Source organism: Punica granatum, chromosome 3, assembly GCF_007655135.1.
Source record: "Punica granatum isolate Tunisia-2019 chromosome 3, ASM765513v2, whole genome shotgun sequence".
Classification (NCBI taxonomy): Eukaryota; Viridiplantae; Streptophyta; class Magnoliopsida; order Myrtales; family Lythraceae; genus Punica; species Punica granatum.
Window position 1 is genome coordinate 5903507 of NC_045129.1, and position 14123 is coordinate 5917629.

A 14123-nucleotide genomic window follows, 5' to 3' on the forward strand; every position below is an offset into this window, starting at 1 on the left:
TGAGAAAGCAGCATAAGCATATCAATCTCTCTATTCGTGAAGATCAAGGTGATAGCTCGGACTCTCTCCATCCATGGGAGAATGATGCCGCAGACGACCTAAAAAATTGGTACTTAAAGAAAAATAGGTTTTGACGACTTTATCTCATTGGAAACGGCCTCCGGAGCAAAACTCACAGCCAAAGGCTGTGAAAGTTCGATATTTTAAGCGAATTTCATCGTTTAGGGTCTCAAACAGGCAATTTATGTTAATTAGGGTGTTTTTGCAATTTTAAGAAAGTTTAGTTCTTTTATGTAATTTAGGTTTTCTTAAACCCTATTTAAGTTTTGTGTAAGCCCTAGGACTGAAGGAGTTGTCTTTTGGATTATCAATAAAATTCAGAGCTTTCGAACTTTGTCCAATCTCGGATCGCTTCAAGTTTGATGCCTATTTCTTGGTATTCGTAGAATCAACAGGTATAGAAGGTCATAGTTCCGATATTCGTGCGCGAATCAACGGGTCTGTGACGGTTACTCGCGTTGTACGCTGCGTCAGAATGGCTAGTAATGTTCCATCTCCTACGCAACATATCTTCAAATTTCTATTATTAATTCACTTTACTTTTGTAACCAAGCCCTAAATGGCTTAACATCATTTCAACTATATGGCTGGTTTTTTTAAGTGCTTTCACGGACACGACCAATATCCGAACTTCAACTTACCATACCCGATATATGTTGGCGTGAAGGTAGCTAATGTATAAGAAGGCAGTCCAGAGGCAGAGTGCAGCCTCCTCGCAGAGGTACCACCTGATTATCATAAAACTAAACATTGTCATTGTCAGCACCCAATTTCGGTCCATCGGCTTCAGGGGGGCAAAATTTCGGTCCATCGGCTCCAGGAGGGACTTGGAAAAAAAAAACAGAGCTCTCTCTCTCTCTCTCTCTCTATCTCTCTCTCGGGATTAGTCGAAAAAAAAGGAAAGATCGACAGCTGAGGTTGAGAAGGGAACCGGCAACTCGACTTCGGAAAAAAACGTCAACACACTCTCTCGCCCTCGGAGATCTCCGGAACGCCCGCTGGTTTTCCTCTCACTTTCGACTCCGGCTCGCCTCTCACTCCCTGCCCGACACATACAGACGATGCTCGCTCCCGCCCCAGCCGCGCTCAGCGATCTTCCAGGGTCGGGTGCAACCGCACCGCCACCCGAACCGCGTCCCTCGGTTTACTTGTCGGCACTAATCGGGTCAGTTCATTTTTCTTTCCGGGTCGCACAGGTAACTCGGAACAGACACACACCAGCTCAGTCCATGTCCAGCAGCCCAGCTCGCGCCATCGGTCCAGCCTAGCCATGCGGCCCAATTCGGCCCCAATCCAGCCCGGATCTCGGCCCAGTCCAGTCAACAGCCCATTTCGGCCCAGTCCGCCCACATCGGCCCAGTTCAGCCCATCGGCCCAGTCCGGCCCAATTCGGCCAATCTCTCAACAGCCCAATTCATTGAAAATTCCTCTATTTACATAACTACCCCCGTTCTTTTCAAACAAGGTAAATTCTCGACTTAGTGGCATGATTAGGGCTCCATTCCAGAATATTAATGCTTGCTTGATGGATATGATGTGAAATGCGCGTTCTTGGATTGCGTGGGTGATCGGATTTGTCCCAAACACGATTTTACGAACTTTCTATTTTCTCGCATTTCAGTCCAGAGGACTTATTTTATTTTTTTATTTATACTTTTAGACATGCCCTGAACTCTGAAATTCTTCTCCGTCAAGCCAGGCCATTTTTACCATTTTCCAATCAGTTCTTGAATTTTCCATAATTTTTAAAGCATCCCGAAGAACTTTTCAAGTTGTTTCATTTTAGTCTCTGGGGCCATTTTTCACCCTTTTCAGATCTGCCCCGAATTTCAAAATTTCTTTTCAATCAAGCCCAGCCATTTTTACAATTTTCCAATCGGTCCTTGAATTTTCCGGAATTTTTTAAGCATCCCAAAGAACTTTCCAAGTTGCTTCAGTTTAGTCCCGGGGCCATTTTTCACTCTTTTCAGATCTTCCCCGAATTTCAAAATTCTTTTCCATCAAGTCCCAGTCATTTTACTGTTTTTCGATCAGTCCTTGAATTTTTCGGAATTTTTTTAAACATCCCAAAGATCTTTCCAAGTTGCTTCAGTTCAGTCCCAGGGCCATTTTTCACTCTTTTCAGATCTGCCCGGAATTTCAAAATTCTTTTCAATCAAGTCTCAGTCATTTTACTACTTTCCAATCAGTCCTGGAATTCCCAGAATTTTTCAAGCATCCCAAGGAACTTTTCAAGTTGTTTCAGTTTAGTCCTGGGGCCATTTATTTTGTTTTCAGAACAGTCCAAATTTTCAAATTCGTTTCAGACAAGGCCTGGGACATTTTTCGTAATTTTTACATAGTCCCCAATTTTTTCAGAAATTTCAAATCGGTCCCCGAGACTTTATCCGAATTTGCAAATTAGTCCATGCTCTTTTAAAATCGTTCAATTCAGTCCCCTTGACATTTTCTAAAAAATATCCAACCCTTTCCTACTTGGATCACCGACCGACAACGTATGTGCCCCATTTAAATATATTATTTCTTTAATTATATGTATACAACATGACATTGTATACAATGTGTGTTCTTTTATGTTTTCCCGCTTCCATGAATCGGCGTCGTTTTGTCGATTCCATTAATATTATGTTTGTGTATGCTTGTATGTGTTTATCATGATCATGGCGGCACCGATTGCGTGAAATATGTATTTTTGTCGTGCTTGATATGATAACATGCTCTTGATCCGTGTTTAAATGCTTTATTTTCTCGTTTTAATCGAAACCCCACATGAATCGGTTTAATAATGCAAACTCGACCTAAAATCAAAATTTTAAATTTCAAGACGGTTGGAAATTAGAGTTTACCGGCTGGTCAATTAATGGCTATTTCCGAGGACTCGAAATCCGCAAATTAAAGCATTCGGCAAATTTTTTTAATTAACCAAAAATTCTACATACGGAATAATCGGGACGTTAAATTTGGCTAAATTAAATCACTTGACTTCTTTAAATAAATTGTACGAACCGATTAACAATTTGTAATCACGTCGACAGTTCAAGAACTGTTAGCTATGCCCTTTTCAAATTCACAATTTCAAAATCACCGAGATACGTGCAACGTAATCTTGATTTTCATGCACACACATATTTATCGATTCAAGGGCATGACTACCGGTTCTTGTCCTGCCGTAATCCTAGCGTAGGTTTGTGCATATAATTGGTCAAAACATGAGAAAGCAAATTAATCTCAAACTCGGCATAATCAAACATGGGCAAATAGTCAAGTAGAGGGTTAGGTTTCGAGTTTTAGGTGAAAATACTCTTAATATGTAAAAACCATATTGTCACGATACAAAATAATTTAAAAATAACCCACACATTCAGGACTTGACTACAAACATCATGTCTGTCGAGTCCGTAAAAATAATGCCGAATGCTACATACCCTATCCATCATCCCTTTTGTTTGTTTTAGGGTAGGATTTGTATGCCAAGATATCTCGGTTAATAATCAGTTAATTCACGTAAATTCGGCGATAACAAAAACCCTGTTTGTTTATTTGAGCCTGCTTGTTACATTTTTGCACCTGTTTGTTATGCGGATCGAGCCCTAAATCATGCGGTAAATAAATAAAATGGCAATCCTACCAAACTAGAGTACCGAAAAAGCGTGTGGGATATAGGCCCACACGTAATAGAACCCCCGAATTCGAAATTTCCGGTTCCGTACAAGACCATTGCCTTAGCATACTAGGTGTATCCATACCCCTAGACTTGGGCGACTCACCGGCCCTCGACCTTCGGGTCGTAAACAGATAGTGTCGACTCCTTCTCACGTGCGTCCGTCGCGCGTCCCCGGGAAGGTGGACACTCCCAAGCCGCGTTGTATTTAGGCGCGCGCATGCATGCCCTGACAAGACGAAATTCGGGTGCGTACAGCTTGGCGACTCCACTAGGGACACTTAGAGGGTTCGGGCTCGTTCTCGCTTGCTTTGTTTGCTTGTTTATTTATCGCTTTCTGCAATTTTCCGCTTATCTACTTTACGCATTTTTATTTCTCGCACACGCATTGCATATCATACTAACTTCAGGTACCTATGGGTCGCGTCCCAAGACCGATATAAGGAAACACAGGTTAGATAGGGGTTCCGAGTAAGGGTACGTCGCACGGTTGGACCGTCGATTAGGCCCCCAAAGATCCCCGCTCGATTTCAAGGAATTGACACCCTTGAGTCGGGGGTCCCCATCCCTAGATAGCACGGTCCTTGTAGCACTAAAACCATGCATTTTGCAAGAGCTCTATGCCATCCTCCAACCCGGCTTCAACGAACAGTCCATCGAGTCGGCCTGCGTGCCACTTGAGTCTTTTCTGTTTCAAGAGCGATGTACCTTGTAATTTGTACTAAACCGTGGGCATTTACTTTCTTCGCACACATGCATAATCTGTTTTACAAAATTAGGGTGTCATTCATATGGACGAGTGCTAAGTCGATCTTCCTTTCGTCTTGGTAAGAGACGCCTCACTCGGCCTCTTGCTCGCACCTCGATAGAGCCCGCCAATCTTCGAGGACCTCGCCGACTCGCCACAGGATGCATGCCACACATCTCCCAGGACACCCTTTCCTTCAAGCACAACCACTATGATTGACTTCACCAACACTAGGACCGATCACTGAGAGATTGCTAAGAGATGAGGAATTCGTCGGCCAACCACAACTTCAGAAGGAGCCCGCATGAGCGAACACCGTCCTAGAGAGGTCTAGGAAGAGGGCTCGTAGAGACCCACACATGCGCTCTATGATAGATGTCTCCGCAAGGCCCTCGCTTAGAACCGGTGCTTTCCAATGCCGCACTCGCTCAAACTTCGAGTGTGGTGGAAGATCGACTTAGGGCTTTATTTTACAAAATTTACATTGTACTTTGAACTTTTTGAGTCAATGTGAATGACGGCATTAGTTTTGGAAAACTCACGCCTCGCATGCATCATACTCATTTACTGTTTTGCATAACAACTAACATCTCACCATACAAGTGAGCGAAGACCTTCTTCGCAGGTAGACTAACCGCGACCTTCACCCTCCTTCCACGGCAAGGCGAGCCGTGGCCCGAGGACCGATGCACCTTCCTGGGCAAAGCTAGCTTCTCTCTAACCCCACGCAACCAAGCGTCATTGCGTGATTGCACACGTCTCTTCGCGCAACTGAGCACAGCCGCCAGCACAACCGAGTGCGTCCTTTTGCGTCGTGCGAGCATGCCTCCACCTTATCCATGCACACACCCCGGCACGCTCACACGATGCCTACCAGGCTAGTTCGATCCCCTACGCCCTTGCGTGAAAATTGCGAACATACTTTGCTCCTTCATCTTTCCCCTTTTTCCCATTGCAGGAAATAACCGACAAGAAGGCAATCTGAATCCCAAACGACCACAATCGAGACAGGAAACACTTCTCTGCTACCTTCCTGGACTCCAAACATTGAAGACCGACCCTCCCTCCATGAAATATCACAAGCGACAGCTCCAATAATCATAGCATGTCCCAACCCACCCGCCACGGGGCTTCCAGCAGGATTACACTGCCGATCGAAGAATGGGGCCAACCCACCCTCCACTATAGCCACCAACCTGCTACCGGGGCAACACACACTCTCCTTCAAATGCTCTTTTACATTTATTCGCATTTCCAAACAAGCTCTCGACATGAACGAACCATTCAAGGGGCACTTGAACAGTCTCGAAGACGCCCTATTGGTTTCGTCGGACCTGTCCGACTCGCATGTCCCAATGGGACTCGGCTTCTCGAGCTTTCCCTAGGACGGCTGCGCAGACCAATCCGCAATCAGGGAAAGTATAACTATGCGGTTCCCAGTCACAGTTTAACCGCTCCAACGCGGCGATAACCGGACTCTCGAAATAGAGTGTCCCCTACGCGTGGTACCCCATGGGTCGTGCGCTGGATGAGGGAATTTCCCATGGGTCCACCTTACATTTCTTACCACATATTTCACCGTATAATCACCTAATACATCATCTTCTTTGTCATCCTTCACAGGGGCACGCTGGCTACAAGCAAAGAGCGATATACGGGTTCACACCTTCACGAGAACTCCTATCGGGTCTCTCCTTATACTTCGACAGGAAAGAGGCTTGATGCGGAAGTACCCCCCTTTTACGAAGCCGAAGACAAAAACGACTGAGTGAGTCACATGCTGTAAACCCAACCATCTCAGTCAATAGCAAGCATGGCATCGAAGCAAAGCACGTACGCCGACTTCAAGAGCACCTATCCTCCTAGGGGCACCCTCCACGGGAGCGACAAGACACGATCAAGAACGGCGTCCAACGCAGACCACGAAGACCGGGGCATCCGCGTTCAACACTCATGCCGGGGCAACCTCGGTCACCTGCACCCCAGGGCAAATCTTATTCTTCTTCTTAGACGATAGGGGAAATCATTTGTAAAGTTTGCAAGGACGAGCAACACGAAGTTCGACTTTCGAATATCCAGGAGCCAAACCTCCATGAAAAGCCGGCCCTCACGAAATAGGGCAAGGCACACCGAAACGACCACGCAATGCAAAGTCGAAAAGTTTCCAACAAATACACGGGGCACAAAACAAACCCCAGCTGCAAGAAAAAAAAAACAGAGCGAAAAGAAGCGGGAAAAACCAGCCAAGGAAGAGAGAGATAAAAGACGAGGGAAAAACCCGCCATTGAACAAAATAAGGCATCGTCGAGATATAAAACTCCGGCACCGCCAATTCGAAGAAGAAATCAACAAACCCCGACAAAAAAGGGAAGCAGCAGACGCAACTCCTCGACGAAGACAGAACGCAACGTACTCGGAGGTCGAATCCTTCAAACCCTCCGCCTCGCAAACTTGAGAGACAAAAGAATTAAGCCCGCTAATTTAAAAACCCCCTTTTTGGGGGCGGCCTAGGCAAAAATTAGGGCAAAAGAGAGGCACGACTGAAAATCCCGAGGTGGGCAGTCGTAGCAAAAGGAGAGCTAATCCCCTTTAGGTCGAGAAGTGCAACCGAATCCCGAGGTAGGCGACCGTAACAAAATGAGAGCAAAATGAGAGATAAATAAATCAATGTGTCACCCTAGGCCGCCACACATCGTGCGGACTAGGGTTTCCCCATGGGAAACGATCAGTTTGTCTACTCCGACACGATCCTCGATCGGTTCTCCTGCATTACTCAACTGTCTAAAGCGAAGTCTCCCTCACATACAGTAGGCAACCAAGCATACCATCCGAGCAGTTTGGGACAGCTTACGCAACAGAAGGACAAAGGAGAAAGGGGGGTACGTGTCGCTGTAGGCGTGAACCCATGTATCTTTTAGCTTGGGGCAGCGTGCTCCCTAAGCTTTCTCTTTTATCTTTGTCATTGCATAACTCCAAACGGGTCATAGTCACTCTACAATATTCTACCACAAATCCAAAATCCTAGACACTCATCTCCAGGAGTCAAGCCATAACACTATGGAAATGAATAGACTGAGGTCTAACCAAATTTGCACATAAATCCCCATGCTGGTCACAAGCGCAGCCGCCCTACGGTACCATGACGAGAAGGGTCCTAAGCCGACGGGCTCGTCGAATAATCGACAGAGCTGCTAGGGCATCATTAAGAATGTCTCGATATGCTCATACATGGCCAACAGGAGCCTTGGAGGCCTCGCATTGAGGCCTTCGAAAATGGGATCTCATTCGTATCCCCAAAGCAAAAACTCTATACGGGTCGCCCAAGCGACCCGAAACTGAAAGACATGCGTCGCAAACACATCATTTTACCCGTGCTTACAAATTGCTAGTAATTCCATGACTTACTAATGATGTCAAGATCACAGGTACAACAAACGCAGGAACTACGACGGACTCTGATTCCCCATCCCTCGGGGTACCTTGGCACTTCGTCTAGAACTCGAGTCCTTCATCGTAAGACCGGGGCATCACCAGCAAACTACAATCGCCCCTGCGACAGAGCCGGCCTCCGGCAGATTAGCACATTTGGGGTAGCATCAGCCCTGCACATTTAGCGTACACCACCGTTCACACGACTAATGGAAAGTAGTGCCCATCCATGCGGGAGAGCAACGTACAATCCTCACTCTCCACCGAGACAAGATGCGTCTTAGTCCCGAGAGTTAGTCCAACCCACAGCACCGCTTCACTATGGCAACAGTCACAAGCAACAGCATCCCGGTGAACACAGCGATCAGACCATCCCCGCCAAGCGAGCGACACAAGTCATCCAGCATGCGCCCAATCACGCGACAAACTGCAGGCCACGCCTACTACTGCACCATACCAGCTTGCCCCGACCCAATGCCAAGCTCCCATTTTCAGCGCCCTGCGCCATTCCCCAGCAATTATCTTTGCTTCAGCATTTCCTACATTTTCCTATCAATTTACATTTACTACTTTCCGGACTTCGCGTCCACATTTACAGCTTTTTGGACTTCGCGTCCACGTTTACAGCTTTCTGGACTTCGTGTCCACATTTACTGCTTTCCGGACTTCGCATCCACGTTTACAGCTTTCTGGACTTCGCGTCCACGGACTTCGTATCCACATTTACTGCTTTCCGGACTTCGCGTCCACGTTTATAGCTTTCTGGACTTCGCGTCCACGTTTATAGCTTTCCGAATTTCGCGTCCACGTTTATAGCTTTCTTAACTTCGCGTCCACATTTACTGTTTTCCGGACTTCGCGTCCACGTTTATAGCTTTCTGGACTTCGCATCCACGGACTTCGCATCCACATTTACTGCTTTCCGGACTTCGCGTCCACGTTTATAGCTTTCTGGACTTCGCGTCCACATTTACTTCTTTCCGGACTTCGCGTCCACGTTTATAGCTTTCTAGACTTCGCGTCCACATTTACTGTTTTCCGGACTTCGCGTCCACGTTTACAGCTTTCAGAAATTCGTGTCCTCATTTACATTTCGGACTTCGTGTCCACATTTACGGCTTTTCGGACTTCGTGTCCGCACATACTACATTTCGGACTTCGTGTCCGCATTTACTATTTTTCGGACTTCGTGTCCTCATTTACTTCTTTCCGGACTTCGTGTCCGTATCCACTGTATTTAGGACTTCGTGTCCTCATTTACTGCTTTTCGAACTTCGTGTCCGCATTCACTGCATTCCGGACTTCGTGTCCGCCTCTACTGCATTTCGGACTTCGTGTCCGCATTCACTGTTCTTCGGACTTCGTGTCTGCACTTACTGCATTTTTGACTTCGTGTTCGCATTCATTGTTTTTCGGACTTCGTGTCAGCATTCACTGTTTTTCGGACTCCGTGTCCATCCTTGCCGTTTTTCGGACTTCATGTCCATTTTTACTGCTTTTCGGACTCCGTGTCCATCTTTACAGTTTTTCGGACTTCGTGTCCAGGACTCCGTGTCCATCTTTAATGCTTTTCGGACTTCGTGTCCATCTTTACTGCATTTCGAACTTCGTGTCCTCATCTACATTTCAGACTTCGTGTCCACATTTACGGCTTTTCGGACTTCGTGTCCGCACATACTACATTTCGGACTTCGTGTCCGCATTTACTACTTTTCGGACTTCGTGTCCTCCTTTACTTCTTTCCGGACTTCGTGTCCGTATCCACTGCATTTCGGATTTCGTGTCCTCATTTACTACTTTTCAGACTTCGTGTCCGCATTCACTTTATTTCGGACTTCGTGTCCGCCTCTACTGCATTTCGGACTTCGTGTCCGCATTCACTGTTCTTCGGACTTCGTGTCTACACTTACTGCATTTCAGACTTCGTGTCCGCATTCACTGTTCTTCGGACTTCGTGTCCGCACTTACTGCATTTCAGACTTCGCATCCTCATTTACTACTTTTCGGACTTCGTGTCCGCATCTGTATTTTGGACCTCGTGTCCACATTTACGGCTTTCCGGACTTCGTGTCCGCATATACTGCTTTCCGGACTTCGTGTCCGCATTTACTACTTTTCGGACTTCGTGTCCTCATTTACTTCTTCCTAGACTTCGTGTCCGTATCTGCTGCATTTCGGACTTCGTGTCCTCATTTACTGCATTCCAGACCTCGTGTCCCCATCTACTGCTTTTCGGACTTCGTGTCCGCATTTACTACTTTTCGGACTTCGTGTCCTCATTTACTTCTTTCCGGACTTCGTGTCCGTATCCGCTGCATTTCGAACTTCGTGTCCTCATCTACTGCTTTCCGGACTTCGTGTCCGCATTTACTATTTTTCGGATTTCGTGTCCTCACTTACTACATTCCGGACTTTGTGTCCGCGTCCACTACATTTCGGACTTCGTGTCCTCATCTACTTCGTTTCGGACTTCGTGTCCTCTTTTACTGCTTTCAGGACTTCGTGTCCGTATCTACTCCGTTTCAGGCTTCATATCCTCATTTACTACATTTCAGATTTTGTGCCCGCATTTACTGCATTTCGGACTTCTTGTCCACTTTTACTACTTTTCGGACTTCGTGTCCATATCGCTTTCTGGACTTCTTGTCCACATTTAATGTCTTTCAAGTATGTGTCCACGTTTACTAATTTATAGTTTTTACTATTTTGCAACAGGCCCACATATTGGCACAAACGAGGAGAATGACCAGACGATCGCCAGGACCAAACGAGGTGCTTCTCATAGTCTTTGTCTGCATCCTCTATCCGAGCATGCAACCAAAGAGGGGCAAGCTGTCAACACCCAATTTCGGTCCATCGGCTCCAGGGGGGACTTGGAAAAAAAAAACGGAGCTCTCTCTCTCTCTCTATCTCTCTCTCGGGATTAGTCGAAAAAAAAGAAAGATCGGCAGCTGAGGTTGAAAAGGGAACCGACAACTCAACTTCGGAGGGGGATCCTTAGCTCACGGAAAAAAACGTCAACACACTCTCTCGCCCACGGAGATCTCCTGAACGCCCGCTGGTTTTCCTCTCACTTCCGGCTCCAGCTCGCCTCTCACTCCTTGCCCGACACATACAGACGCGGCTCGCTCCCGCCCCAGCCGTGCTCAGCGATCTTCCGGGGTCTAGTGCAACCGCACCGCCACCCGAACCGCGTCCCTTCTCTTCGGTTTACTTGTCGGCACTAATCGGGTCGTTCATTTTTCTTTCCGGGTCGCACAGGTAACTCGGAACAGACACACACCAGCTCAGTCCGTGTTCAGCAGCCCAGCTCGCGCCATCGGTCTAGCCCAGCCTTGTGGCCCAATTCGGCCCCAAATCCAGCCCAGATCTCGGCCCAGTCCAGTCAACAGCCCATTTCGGCCTAGTCCGCCCATATCGGCCCAGTTCAGCCCATCGGCCCAGTCCGGCCCAATTCAGCCAATCTCTCAACAGCCCAATTCATTGAAAATTCCTCTATTTACATAACTGCCCCCGTTCTTTTCAAAAAAGGTAAATTCTCAACTTAGTGGCATGATTAGGGCTTCATTCCTGAATATTAATGCTTGCTTGATGGATATGATGTGAAATAAGCGTTCTTGGATTGCGTGGGTGATCGGATTTGTCCCGAACTCGATTTTACAAACTTTCTATTTTGTCGCATTTCAGTCCAGAGGACGTATTTTATTTTTTTATTTTTACTTTTAGACCTGCCCTGAACTCTGAAATTCTTCTCCGTCAAGCCCAGCCATTTTTACCATTTTCCAATCGGTCCTTGAATTTTCCAGAATTTTTTAAAGCATCCCGAAGAACTTTTCAAGTTGTTTCATTTTAGTCTCTAGGGCCATTTTTCACCCTTTTCAGATCTGCCCCGGATTTCAAAATTTCTTTTCAATCAAGCCCAGCCATTTTTACAATTTTCCAATCTGTCCTTGAATTTTCCGGAATTTTTTAAGCATTCCGAAGAACTTTCCAAGTTGCTTCAGTTTAGTCCCGGGGCCATTTTTCACTCTTTTCAGATCTTCCCCGAATTTCAAAATTCTTTTCCATCAAGTCCCAGTCATTTTACTGTTTTTTGATCAGTCCTTGAATTTTCCGGAATTGTTTTAAACATCCCAAAGATCTTTCCAAGTTGCTTCAGTTTAGTCCCAGGGCCATTTTTCACTCTTTTCAGATCTGCCCAGAATTTGAAAATTCTTTTCAATCAAGTCCCAGTCATTTTACTGCTTTCCAATCAGTTCTGGAATTCTCAGAATTTTTCAAGCATCCCAAGAAACTTTCCAAGTTGTTTCAGTTTAGTCTCGGGGACATTTATTTTGTTTTCAGAACAGTCCAAATTTTCAAATTCGTTTCAAAAAAGTCCTGGGACATTTTCAGTAATTTTTACACTGTCCCCAATTTTTTTAGAAATTTCAAATCTATCCCCGAGACTTTATCCGAATTTGCAAATTAGTCCATGCTCTTTTAAAATCTTTCAATTCAGTCCCCTTGACATTTTCTAAAGAATATCCAACCCTTTCCTACTTGGATCACCGACCGACAACGTATGTGTCCCATTTAAATATATTATTCCTTTAATTATATGTATACAACATGACATTGTATACAATGTGTGTTCTTTTACGTTTTCCCGCTTCCATGAATCGGCGTCGTTTTGTCGATTCCATTAATATTATGTTTGTGTATGCTTGTATGTGTTTATCATGATCATGGCGGCACCGATTGCGTGAAATATGTATTTTTGTCGTGCTTGATATGATAACATGCTCTTGATCCGTGTTTAAATGCTTTATTTTCTCGTTTTAATCGAAACCCCACATGAATCGGTTTAATAATGCAAACTCGACCTAAAATCAAAATTTTAAATTTCAAGACGGTTGGAAATTAGAGTTTACCGGCTGGTCAATTAATGGCTATTTCCGACGACTCGAAATCCGCAGATTAAAGCATTCGGCAAATTTTTTTAATTAACCAAAAATTCTACATACGGGATAATCGGGACGTTAAATTTGGCTAAATTAAATCACTTGACTTCTTTAAATAAATTGTACGAACCGATTAACAATCTGTAATCACGTCGACAGTTCAAGAACTGTTAGCTATGTCTTTTTCAAATTCACAATTTCAAAATCACCGAGATACGTGTAACGTAATCTTGATTTTCATGCACACACATATTTATCGATTCAAGGGCATGACTACCGGTTCTTGTCCTGCCGTAATCCTAGCGTAGGTTTGTGCATATAATTGGTCAAAACATGAGAAAGCAAATTAATCTCAAACTCGGCATAATCAAACATGGGCAAATAGTCAAGTAGAGGGTTAGGTTTCGAGTTTTAGGTGAAAATACTCTTAATATGTAAAAACCATATTGTCACGATACAAAATAATTTAAAAATAACCCACACATTCAGGACTTGACTACAAACATCATGTCTGTCGGGTCCGTAAAAATAATGTCGAATGCTACATACCCTATCCATCATCCCTTTTGTTTGTTTTAGGGTAGGATTTGTATGCCAAGATACCTCGGTTAATAATCAGTTAATTCACGTAAATTCGGCGATAACAAAAACTCCATTGTTTGTTTATTTGAGCCTGCTTTTTACATTTTTGCACCTGTTTGTTATGCGGATCGAGCCAGATTCCTTAGGACTCGATTCACACTAGGTCCAACGCCCATAACCGTCGATCACGGGGTCCAAGGCCCCCATACACTGAGTGCGCATTTAATTTAATTTTCGGTATTTTCCAAAACCATACGGTAAGCATGAGTGAAATCAGGGCCGAATGTGAACCGATCGGGATTTAGTCATTGTAATTTATCTTTTATTTGAGAGAACAATGTAAGGATTTATGATGTATATTTATTCATGTAATAATCCTGGTCGGAGAGTGGACGGTTCAAGTGTCTCTTCGAATTTACGATGTCAAAACGGGCGAGTCGAGTGCAACCCTAAATCATGCGGTAAATAAATAAAATGACAAGCCTAGCAAGCTAGAGTACCGAAAGGGGGTGTGGGATATAGGCCCACACGTAATAGAACCCCCGAATTCGGAATTTTCGGTTCCGTACAAGACCATTGCCTTAGCATACTAGGTGTATCCATACCCTTAGACCTGGGCGACTCACCGGCCCTCGACCTTCGGGTCGTAACAAGGTAGTAGCGACTCCTTCTCATGTGCGTCCGTCGCGCGTCCCCGAGA